The sequence below is a fragment of the Ostrea edulis genome, chromosome 10, assembly GCF_947568905.1.
Source record: "Ostrea edulis chromosome 10, xbOstEdul1.1, whole genome shotgun sequence".
NCBI classification, from domain to species: Eukaryota; Metazoa; Mollusca; class Bivalvia; order Ostreida; family Ostreidae; genus Ostrea; species Ostrea edulis.
The window spans coordinates 39940293-39952706 of record NC_079173.1 but is presented as its reverse complement, the minus strand read 5'-3'; the positions used below and the strand labels follow the sequence as shown (position 1 = coordinate 39952706).

General features: G+C 37.1%; 1 long non-coding RNA gene across 1 annotated transcript; it reads right to left on the bottom strand.

Moving 5' to 3' along the window:
• Positions 1-4291: 4291 nt before the first annotated feature.
• On the bottom strand, positions 4292-12414 carry LOC125666089 (uncharacterized). The gene is made up of 3 exons (XR_007366507.2): positions 12324-12414; positions 8746-8855; positions 4292-4495 (listed from the first exon to the last, which is right to left on the bottom strand). It is a non-coding gene; the product is annotated as an uncharacterized LOC125666089 (long non-coding RNA).

The window sequence follows — 12414 nt, the reverse complement described above, 5'->3', positions numbered from 1 at the left end:
ACAAATAAAATTCAAGACCTGAATGTATGTACATCGAATCCACGCAACACAAATGAAACTGAACTACAATTTACATTCTTGATATGCTTAACAAGCCAACTGCAGTAACATTGTCTTTGATATTCTTGATATCAACATCATATACGCTTGTAACAATTAGCGCCATCTTGTGAGCCCTGTCTGACATGAAGGACTTGTCATCTGTAAAAACCAACATAAGACACACAGTAACATTCAAAATAAACATCAAAATGTAAAGTTAACAACAAAATCAGACACCTGTTTTCAATGTTAATATAAGTATGTCGACAGTTTGGAAGTTCTTTTGATAAAAAAACCCTGTTACTATATTCTGATAACTTGTCTCCATCTCCTACCGAATACGTCACTAGCATCACCACTGCTGAGACACATCTGGGACTGAAAGAACTAAATTAATACTACAGCTCTGATTGTACAAAAATGATCCATCACAGTTCTCTCTCCATCCAAGTTTAACCCTCTTTTGTAATAGGTTGGTAAGTCGACCAACTATATTGAGGGGGAAAATGGACAAAGTTTTCTGTAAAAATCAGTCATACCCCAAACATTTCTTGAACTCTTCTTGTTTGTACGAATCTTGACATTTGCGTTAGGTTCCACTTTTGCCATAAAAGAAATTAGATATCATTTTTGAGCATTAATGTTATTGGGATATGACATGAAGTTGGTCACGTTTTGGGCATGGTCTTTAAGCTTTAAAATTGCGAGTTGTATAGGAACCCAAATAAGCGGCGTTTGTTTTGTCACAGTAGAATATTTACATGTAGGTCATAAAGTAGGTTTCACTTATCATATTTACATTTGCGAGTGTATTTCCTTATATGACAATCCTAATGAAAATGACATTCAGTTTTGAGTAACATGAAGTTGGTCACGTGATCAGTCTTTTCTTGCGTATGAATACAACGTGAGCATGAATACAATCACCTCTTCAAAATTCAGATGGAATTTCCTACTGTTTGATAAAAATGTCACGACTTGCTTAATTCAGAATCATTCGCTTTAAATTTGTACAAATAAAAAAATTCAGTTTTTAAATTGAAGCAGGCTACTGCCAAACAAGTTGATGGTGAAGGGGTTCCAACAGTCTCGTTTAAAATCAGGATTTCGCAAATTCTATGGTCGTTATAACGATCTAGTTTGCCAATACAGCCTATCATTGAGTCAAATACTGCCTGACATGTTTCATGCCGATTGTTAGGTCGTTCTTGGCATACTGATTTTGACTACGGATAACCCCGTTTACCTGATCAAGATATAGGGCTCACGGCGTGATCAAGATATAGGGCTCACGGCGGGTGTGACTGGTCGACAGGGGATTCTTACTCCTCCTGATCCCACCTCTGGTGTGTCCAGGGGTCCGCGTGTGCCCAACTCTTTATTTTGTATTGCTTATACGAGTTTTAAGATTGATCACTGTTCGTTATCTTCACCTTTCACCATTCTTCATCTAAGAGTGCGTCAGTGGCCGCCATTCTTGCATAAGGATGCCGTCTTTCTTGTAGTAGCTCTCTCTGATTGTGCTGGCTTCCTCTGGTGGAACATCCGATAGCTAAATCGGTCTATATTTTTGCTCAGCTGAGGGTGACTTGCCCTGGACGTTTAATCATTAATGAATTTCGGCGGAAATTCACTATTTAATGCTCGTTTGATCTCATCTACTTTCATCAATGGTGAACTGACACCAAGGTCAGAAAGGAGAGTGTCACGGAGGTCAATTTCATGAACCAGCCGTGGCACTGCCTGGAACGTGGTCAGTCTCGTTGTCTGACCATAACCCTGGGAACAACACAGACTGGACATAATGTATCATCTCATCATGGGACAAGACATTGGAAGTGATTGTCTCACAATGTAAGGGATCTGGTACAACGCTGTCACCAGATGCCATGCAACAAACAGACACCTTGAACAGGCAGAGTAGTACTATGAACAGTCGAACACCCACGATAACTGGTCTAGTTTCAGTTAGGAGAAAAACGCAACACGCAGATGGACTTCAATTTCTGTAGTTTGTTTTTATCTTGATTTCCTTTAAATGTATCAGTTTCATGTATGAAAACTTTATGTAATATGTAATAAAGATCTCTCTAAAATTGCTCCTTTTTATTTGATGAAACTCCAGAGAAACTCCCTTCAGCGAAATGTGATATTTTATTCATTAGATTACTATGTGCGACTATCAGTCATATTATATTCATCCTGGAGGATATTAGGTTTAGTGACAGCTCGGAAATTGTAATGTTGTAAAGGCCACCGAACTCCTACTAATCTTGTAGAAACTGCTTCATGTTAAACCTTGGCATTCTTGGATTTCTAAAGGAATTCATTCAAAGCATTACATTAGAATATCAGTGCCACATCGTCTAGCGGCGTTGGTGATGATGTAATCAATTGAATATTGGTATTGTATGACTAGAGACAACATTCTCACGAAGCCTTTAAATTTCTCATCATCTAGTGTTGAAATAGATAATAAATTTTGTTCACTGAAATTAATTTCCTTTAATTTATTAAGTAAATATTAATTGACTTCCCAGTAACTGACAGTATATCGATATTTTATCTCTGTTGTCGTGAAAGTGTTGGTGTATTGCATCTGTAATAGGCACACTATGTGAAGGTGCATGTGACACCATTCTTTATGCATTTGATTTGTCTGTCTCTCGACGCAGAAAGGTTAAGCATTTTGATGAATTACTGATTTATAAAACAAAAGAATGAACATCTATAAGAGTGAGTGGCACAAAAAAGTATACTGCAACATTGATGTTTTCACTTCACATACAATTTTGAAAAACCCACTTTTTTTAAAGAACAGATTAGGAAGTCCTCTTGGGTAGATTTTTTAATGAAAAACCCCTGAAAGTATACATGACCAATGGGGGTTCGGGAACCTTTAAGGTAAAAGAATTAGATCTATGAATTTCGTGATCGCTGTATTTTTACGCAACAACATTAAGTTGACCAAAAACAAAGCACAAAACATTATAAAATGCGTCCGCTTACTTTTAACTCCACGTCATTTCCCATTCTCATTATTGCTCACGTTGTATTCCTCTAGCAAAGCACGCATGAATGTCGATCACGTGACCCATAAATCTTAAATCAAGTTAGTAACTAGGTCAGCAATAAAATATAGTATTGCAAAGGCATATCCTATTTCGATCGCTATTTTATCATAAAAAAGAAGTGATGTATGTTTCACTCTCCATGAAAAAAGTGCTGTGAACCTAAATTATTTCCAATATATATGTATGTATATAGCCAAAGAACAATGGGAATCACAGCTACACGTGTACTTTGTAAGATACCACCTCGTCTCATTCTCCTGATCGATTGTCTTAGGGGAGACATGGTGGACGGCCTGTAGGCCACGGAGCGCCAACCAGGTCCGTCTTTTGCCAATCTGATCAGAGTGGGACTGCATTCGAGCCCACTCTTATGTGTTGTCCATCCAGCTCTAACTTCTCCTGTCGTCTGCGTCTGGGGCCAAAGAGAATAATACAAGAGGTCCGCGGCAGTTTCAAGTTTTTAAGTAATTAATTCCTGTTAAATCTAATACAAATTGGTCAGTGGTTAAGCCCTTGCAACAGATCGATTTAAGTTGAAGCAAATGCATCAATGATTGTGATCAAAGGGAGATAATTCGCAAGTTATAAAATCTTCATTCCTTTATATATGGCTTTGCTGCTTGCCCCTGAACTTTTTCATTGGGGAACTTTGCATATGACTGTTGTTTGCGTATTAAGGCAGAGGCGATTCCGAACAGGGAAGACAATGAAACAGAAGTTGGCGCGGCGAAAATAGTTCAATGACGGATCTAGACAATAGAATTCTCACCTAAAGGGGGTGGGGGTGTCCCCTTAGCTATCAACGAAATATGAGGAGAAAACGGCCACTTGACTAGCTATAGGAAAATCAGAAGTGACAAATGCTCCTCCACCATGTGGGGTGGGTGGGGGTATAAATATGTAAATGTTACCTTAAAAATATTCTGAATTAATCCACCATCGAAACAGTGGCTACAGTGTGTAAAATTTCTAGTTCACCAAATTTTCGATGTCTCTACTTTGTACGCGCCCTTAACACCCCTTACACTCGCATACTTTTGTCACTTGACCATGACAACGTAGAAATATTAAAATTTGAAGTAATCGTAGTTCAGTACTCCAAGGCAAAATTTAATCATTCTGTTTCTTTTTTCTTCTTAATTCTACAACATTTTATAGAACACAACAAGAATAAATGTTATTTCAGCTGACATTTATTTCACATTAAGAAGCATGAGGGAAACGTGAGAATTTTAGAATTCATACACACATACATGTATGAGTAGATGACATTTCACGTCACTGAGTGAAATCAATGGATATCGTGGTTTGACCACTATATAACGAGCAGCTGGTGGATTCACGGGAGTTGATATAACCATGGTTGTCAGCTTGAGGAACTAGATGGCAAAGAAGAAGAAAAACTTCTATCAAAAATATCAAAATCCTGATACTGTAGATATTTATGTTCATATATATACATGTATTATAAAAACATTCATATTTCATACCTTGCAGCAATATCATAATGTACACATTGACATAACCTTGAATTGACATCACGATGTTTACAATGTCGACACGATATCTTGTTAACATTGTACACATTGCTAGAAGCTTCTGTAAACATCACGATGTGTGTATAATGTCGATACAATATCTTAATATTTACATTCACTGAATCTTTTCTCCCACATTTCTTTTGAAATTGACATTGCTTTCATCATACAATGAATACATGTTTGTTACAAACTATTTTGTACCACCAGTCTGCATAGATCATTTCCAAATATGGAGCGTCATCAAGGTCAAAGGATACATTGGATTAACGTAACGAATGGGTCAACCATATGATATTTTAGTACTTAAATATAGTTTAAATCTTATTTTATTTAACAATAAAATGTCTTTCTTTGTTATTTCCTCGGGTAATAAAGGTAGCAATCATTGCAGGAAAAAAATGTGCACAGTCATGAATTTTTTTCTGCAATGCTAGCTACCTTCACCACCCGATGAAATAGCAAAGGAAGCATTATATTGTTTAAGGAATATCGCATACATAGTCCCGTGGAGATCCGGGTTAGAATAGGTTCTCAGTACCCCTTGCTTGTGGTAAGAGGCGACTAAATGGGGGCGGTCCTTCGGATGAGACCACAAAACTGAGGTCCCGTGTCACAGCTGGTGTGGCACGATAAAGACCCATCCCTGCTCAAAGGCCCTAAGCGCCGAGCATAGGCCTAAATTTAGCAGCCCTTCACCGGTAGTGGTGACATCTCCATATGAGTGAAAGATTCTCGAGAAGGACGTTAGGCAATATGAATTCATTAAATCGTATACATAATCAGGATATTCTGTCTGAGCCATCAATATGGCATTATCTACTACATGTAGCTGCAGAGCTGGATCTCCGTCCCAATATTTTCTCCAGCGAGATATCTACACAATATCAGGACACGTAACAGAATGTCGACATCACACAGCTCATAATAAGATTTATTTAATCATTTGTTAGTCGGTGTTGCTAAACACGCGTAACGGAAAACGGAACGGAACATCAAAAATATATAAATAATATTTTTATACGCACGCCCGTCTTTAGCGATGTATGTCCGTCCGTCCGTCTGTCCGTCCGTTCGGAGTTTTCTCTTTATAATTTCATTTCCCTTTCACATATCATGCTGAAACTTGCTGTGTAGCTTATGTATGGGTCACTCTGGATCATACTGCAATTTTGATCCATTTCGACCTTTTCCCCAGGAGTTTTGCCCCTTTATTTGGAAATAATTATTATATGGAGGGTACATAATTTGTCCGCCCTACTCCTCCCACAGTTTTCAAGCGAGAGCCTTCTTATTTTGTGGAGTGTTTGTATGGGTGTTGAAGATGTGCATGTGGGATGGATTTTGATTTTCTACAATTTTTGAGAAAATTACAGGTTGTTGATCTTAGTCTATTTAGAAATTAATATTCTATGAAGGGTAAATAATTTGTCTGCCCAACTCCTCCCACAGTTTTCAAGTGAGGACCTTCTTATTTTGTGGAGTGTTTGTATAGGTACTGAAGATGTGCATCTGGAGAAGGATTTTGATTTTCTTCCATTTTTGAAAAAAAATTGCAGGTTGTCGAACTTGGCCCATTTTGAGGAAATGTCAATTTTTAAGTTAAGACCCTTTGTTCATATGAAAGTTTGTCACAGCCTTATGATGGCTGATACTACCTTAAGCAAAGTTATACAAATTATAGCACACAAAAAACACCCAATGTAAGCATTTCACGGGCGTGCTATGTACCGTTTGCGGTACTCTTGTTTTAACCTTATATAACATAGCTTAGATATGGTATTTAAGCATACATTAATTCATATCAATGTACATTGATTCATATCAATGCATATATGTTATACATCGCTAAACGGTCGGCATCAGGTGTGAATGTCACGGGTCCTCGGAGATGACCTTAAAACGGATGACCCGTGTCACAGTAAGTGTGGCACGCTAAAGAACCCCCACTGCTCAATGGCCATAAGCGCCGAGCATAGGCCTAATTTTGAAGCCCTTCACCGGCCTTGGTGACGTCTCCATATGAGTGAAAAATTCTCGAGCGAGACGTTAAACAAGATACAATCAATCAATGTATTATTCAATTATTTTATGCAATGTATCGGTATTGAATGTTTGCTCCCACATATTTGAAGGAAACAGCTATATAATGATTACTCTAACTTCTATTAAAGGCATATTTATTTCATGTAGGTGATTGATTAATTTAAATTTCCTATGTCAAAATACAAATGTATTCACTAAATGAAAATATAGAGTGTACACATTCAGCAATTAGCGCATCGTACCTACGACTTAGTATATGTCGTTTATACGACATGTTTTCTCGTAATTACGACTTACACTCTCGTACGTACGACTTAGATTGATTGATTGAATGTATATATTGTTTAACGTCCCACTTAAGAATATTTCACTCATATATAGACGTCACCATTGTCATGAAGGGCGGCAAAATTTAGGCCTATGCTCGATCCTTACGTTCTTTGAACAAGGAAGGATCTTTAGCTGTGATACGGGGCCTCGGTTTTTGCAGTCCCATCCGAAGGGCAGCTCCATTTAGTCGCCTTTACCGACAAGCAAGGGGTACTGAGGACCTACTCTAATCCGGATCCTCACGAGATCGTACGACTTAGTACCCCGTAGGTAAAAATATTAATATCAATTGGCAGCAATACGCTTTCGTAGTATATAATTCGAAACTTTCAAACAGAAATTGTGAGAAAGTCCACAAATCCACAGAAATAGTCTAAATTCTATTATGACTGCCGTGTTTTTAGATTTCATTTTAACTCGAAACGACATTTACAGAACACCTGCTTGACATTTCCCTAAACCTGGCACAGAAAAAGTACGAACAGCTGACAAATAAAGGCACGAATTACAACACAGAATCTCCTTTCCATTACTCAATAATAGGATTGTGTAATCAAGGTGGTGAGTTCTTGTCTATTAGATTTCCGGTGTGATGGATTACAGGCGAATGTCATTCTCAAGACGTGTCCTTATAATATCCGTATCCGGTTTTCCGTACAGCATCACGTGACTCAAGTGCAAGTAATGAGGCAGAATATCACGAAAATGTGTAAATTAGACACCAGAATACATGAATATGCATGACTTATTGACACAGTGCTTTAAGGAGGTACTCTACATCGTCATAATGGCTGACTTCCTTTTAAAACATGGATAAAAATATCAATATTAGCTATAGTTGTCCACTGATTTAAAAAGTGAGCACGGCGACTACTGAACTGTAGAGCACAGTTCAAAGTCAAGCAAGGGTTTTGATTTCTTTCAGATTGCATTCTATTAAAACTTCATTTTTGACTAATTGAAGTAAATTTAAAAGTTTTCAATTTCAAATTATTGTTGTACACATCCTCCACTTTTCATCCATATCAAATTTCCCTGGTGTAGCACACCTCCTTAACCACTGACAGTAATTATATATTTTCAGTCCAAGTTTACTCACCAAGTATCGAACAAAGTAATGGCTGTACAAGAAATAGAGAGGAGATATAATTGTGCAGGACTTATTTCATTTGAGTAAATTGTTACTAGATTTTAATCTGGGAGTCTTTTAATTGAATATCAATATCCGTGTACTTCGTTTAATTCTCGTTCGAATCCAAGATGGGTATTTTTCATACTTTAGAATGTACATATATACGTGCACTACAGGCACCTGGATATTACTACTCCGCTTTTTTGATAATTTTTTTGGTAGCAATAATTTCTCTGAAATGTGTGAATTCCCGGTCTATCTCATCCCTCTTTAGATTTATGTAATCGTTTCACGCTTTTTGTAAGCTTTAGAGATTGGCCTTCTACTGGTAAGATAAAATACACTATTTTATTATAACGGTAGAAGGCCAATCTCTAAAGCTTACACAAAGCGTGAAACGATTACATAAAGCTAAAGAGGGATGAGATAGACCGGGAATTCACACATTTCAGAGAAATTATTGCAACCCTCCAAAGAAAATTATCATAAGGGGGGGGGGGTGTTAGTAATATCCATACTTGAGGCGCCTGTGATATATACATGTACATATAACCACGATGGGAGAACGAATTAAATGACTTACAGTCTCGGTCCTCAGAGGAGCAGTGGTTAGAGATCCCGTTACCAGTTTGATGTGAATGTGTGTAGCCACTGTGGTGATGAGAATTATCTCCCCTTGATGTCCACCACACCCTACAGGAGCAGATCAACATGAGGACTAAAAGAAGAACACTCAACAATGAAATCACAACCTTGGCTATTTCCATGCCGATGGTTGACTGTATGAAAACGACTTAAGAAAATAATTCGTGACATCAAATATGCCATTAATGGCGTAGATTTCTCTGATTGGTGTATGCAATTTTCACAAACATGAAGGTGAAAATTGAAAAAGAATTAAAAACAATTGTATTCTTCAAATATGAATATAACAATGACTGTGCATTAACAGTGTTTTACACAATAGTCTATACGATCTATTTCAGAACGATGTTTATCAGAGTTCAATCTGGGGACATCGGCTTATTTGTGACAACTTATTTATCGTGTGTGTATTCAGCTTGTTGATAACCATTGGGCACTGTTTTTGTGAAATTTGATTTGATCTATTGTAAGTTGTTAATTTTGTTTATTAATATTTTTTTGTAAGTGATTGTAAATAAATTGGTAAGACCCTCAGGAAGCGAATAGTGCACGCTAATGTAGTGACTTTGAACAGTGTAAGAGTGTCTAGTTTATTTATTAAGGAAAATGGCTTCACAGGATCAGCTTAAAGGTTATTTCGGATTTGTCCACCCTTTAACACCCCCTCCGTCTTTGCCGCCATCTGGTTCTGTGTATATGCGTTATCACAGGGATTAGTCAATACTTGTATCAATTTGTTTGCACGTGTGCACGACATGGGAAATACAGAGCTCACAATTCCATGTTATGTAAACAAGGCTCGTGCCATGTTTTTGTTTACGTAGGTTAAATATACTTGTAAAAGTTTCATTTAAAACAGATTTTTTTCTTCAATTTACAAGTTAATTCTGAACACAAACACCAGTATCTAGTGATTGGCACATCTCGTGGGGATCCGGGTTAGAATAGGTCCTCATTACCCCTTGCTTGTCGTAGAAGGTAAGCGGTAAATGTAGTACGGCCGAAACCCGAATGCCGAAAGTCCCGGATAACGATTTTTGCATGATTTCTTTCTTAATAATTGATAGAATGACATCAAACTTATTATGATAATTGTTTGTGACCTATTAAACAAGAATCATATAACTTTTTTCTGGGAATTATGTAAAGAAGATAATGAACCAGAGTTTTTGGATACCAAAAAGCGGTAAATCTAGTACGTTTTATAAATGCCGAAACCCGAACACGGTCGCCGATCTTTTGATCTACAGAAAGTCCGCGTTTTAGCATTATAGACAATATTGAATCAGACTGAGTTCTAGATATCTAAATCGCAATTGCGGATATGGTGCATTTATATGCGCATTTTATTGTATCACCCTACATATTATTTATAATTATACATGTGTAGTACACGCACTATTTTGCAATATTTCAATCCACTTTGATATACACTATAAATAGTGTGCTTCTTTTTAAACTTCGGTTGTTGAAACATATTCGTTATTGAATTAATTGAATAATTTTATAATTCAATTATTATTTTGATGCAGTGTAGGCTACTAATGCATACGAAGTGTGATTTAAAGTAATCATATGTACATGTAATTTATATGTAATTTATCGAAGAAGAACGACAAATTTGAATATTATCATTCCATCGTCAAGACGATTAACGACTGTACTATCATATTTCCCTTTTCTTTCTTAATCAAAATGACAATATATTGTAAAAGCACACTTTTTGGGTTACATTATTTACTTTAGGGGGTATACTTTCTTTACTTCCGGAGTTTAAATTTTTATTCAAAATAACATGAATGGGTGAATGGGGAACCTTCGCGTGGTTAGAGCTGGGCAACGGAATCAATGGTTAAAGTAGGTACAGTTTTTACAGTCATCTGGCCCAAAATATTGATGATTTAACATGGAGCTCAAATCCTGGCATTCAATTAAGGAATAGTTTAGCAAACCCAAAATTCACTCAGTTTGATCAGCAAAATGATTTGTGTCATGACGAGAGCTTGAAGTTGGCATAAAATTGCAAAAATGCCATTTTCAATGAAAATATCCACAAATCCAGGTGGTTTTCCTATTAGCGCATGCGTCGAGCAAATTCATATTGAAGCATGTTTTTCATCTCAAAATAATACACAATATATATCATTTTCATTTTGCTCGACAAATGCGCACATCTTTTCCTGAGCAATAATTTGTATGACATTTGACAGTTTTCAGGCTTATTGTGAGAAAAAGGCGGGAAATGTTTCATTCATGAAGTCATAATGATATCCATTTAGGACTATTATTCTGATTTTGTTGACATAGTATACCTGGCATTTATTTTACTTTCTTAAAACGCTGATTAAGGTTAATTCCAGACACATTTTATAGAGAGAAATTTTTGGGGACTTTTTATGTATACAACCGTACCTTGTTTTGCATGTACGCGTACGCTGTTTAGATACGACTTTACCAAACTAAGGGGACCTACTTGTTCCGATTAAAACAAGAACACGATTACAAAATACAGCAGTTTTTATTATTCTGTGTTGTGGAAATAATGATAGAAACATAAAATGTTGACTTAATCAATATATTGTGCATGGATATGATTACTTAAAACCCAGTATTTACAAAGGGGCTGTGGGAATCGGTCAGTGTCTTCGACCCCGTGTTTGGGTTCCGACATTTATAAAACGTACTAGATTTACCGCTTTTTGGCAGGTGAAAACTCTGGTTTGGTACTTTTGTAGAATTCTCAGAAAAAGTTTGTCTTTTATGTACCTAGGTTACAAACAGTAACCTCTGCAAATTATATGTTATTACATGCAGCATTAAGAGAGAAAACTCGAAAAAATCGCTATCCGGGACTTTCGGCATTCGGGTTTCGGCCGTACTACATTTACCGTTTACCGTCGTAGAAGTGACCACATTGTAAATGGGGCGGTCCTTCGGATGAGACCGCAAAAACCTAGGTCTCGTGTCTCAGAAGGTGTGCACGATAAAGATCCCCCCCCCCGATCAAAGGCCATAAGCGCCAAGCATAGGCCTAAATTTAGCAGCCCTTCACCGGCAAATGTGATGTCCCCATATGAGTGAAACATTCTCGAGTGGAACCTTAAACAATATACAACCAAGCAACCTTATAGTAATATGTAATTAATATACATAATATATATCTATCAGGGCCGTAAATTACATGGAGGCGGAGGAGGCACCTGCCTCCTCCAACTTTTGAGCCAAAAAAAAATTAAAATTTAAAGTTCATTAGAATTTATGTTGTTTCCAATAACTAAGAACATGATACCTCCCTTAAAAAGCATTCCAAATCTTTCTTTTAGAATGAGTTAGTCAAGTAACATCTTAGAAGGCCCTAGAATCAAGGATTTTGCACGAAACGTGTTCAGTGTGCACAAAATGTGCTCAGCGTCTGGGGGCCTGGGCGGCCCCCAGACCCCCGCCTAATTTCCTGCCTCCTCCAAATTGAAGGTTAATTTACGGCCCTGTCTATACTTATAAATTAACAAGTTCTACCGATAAACTCAGAAACGCTTGCTCCAGAGGTACTGCTTGCACCTTTAAAATTGTTCCATACATGTACGTAAGCTGTAATAGGATCTTGCTT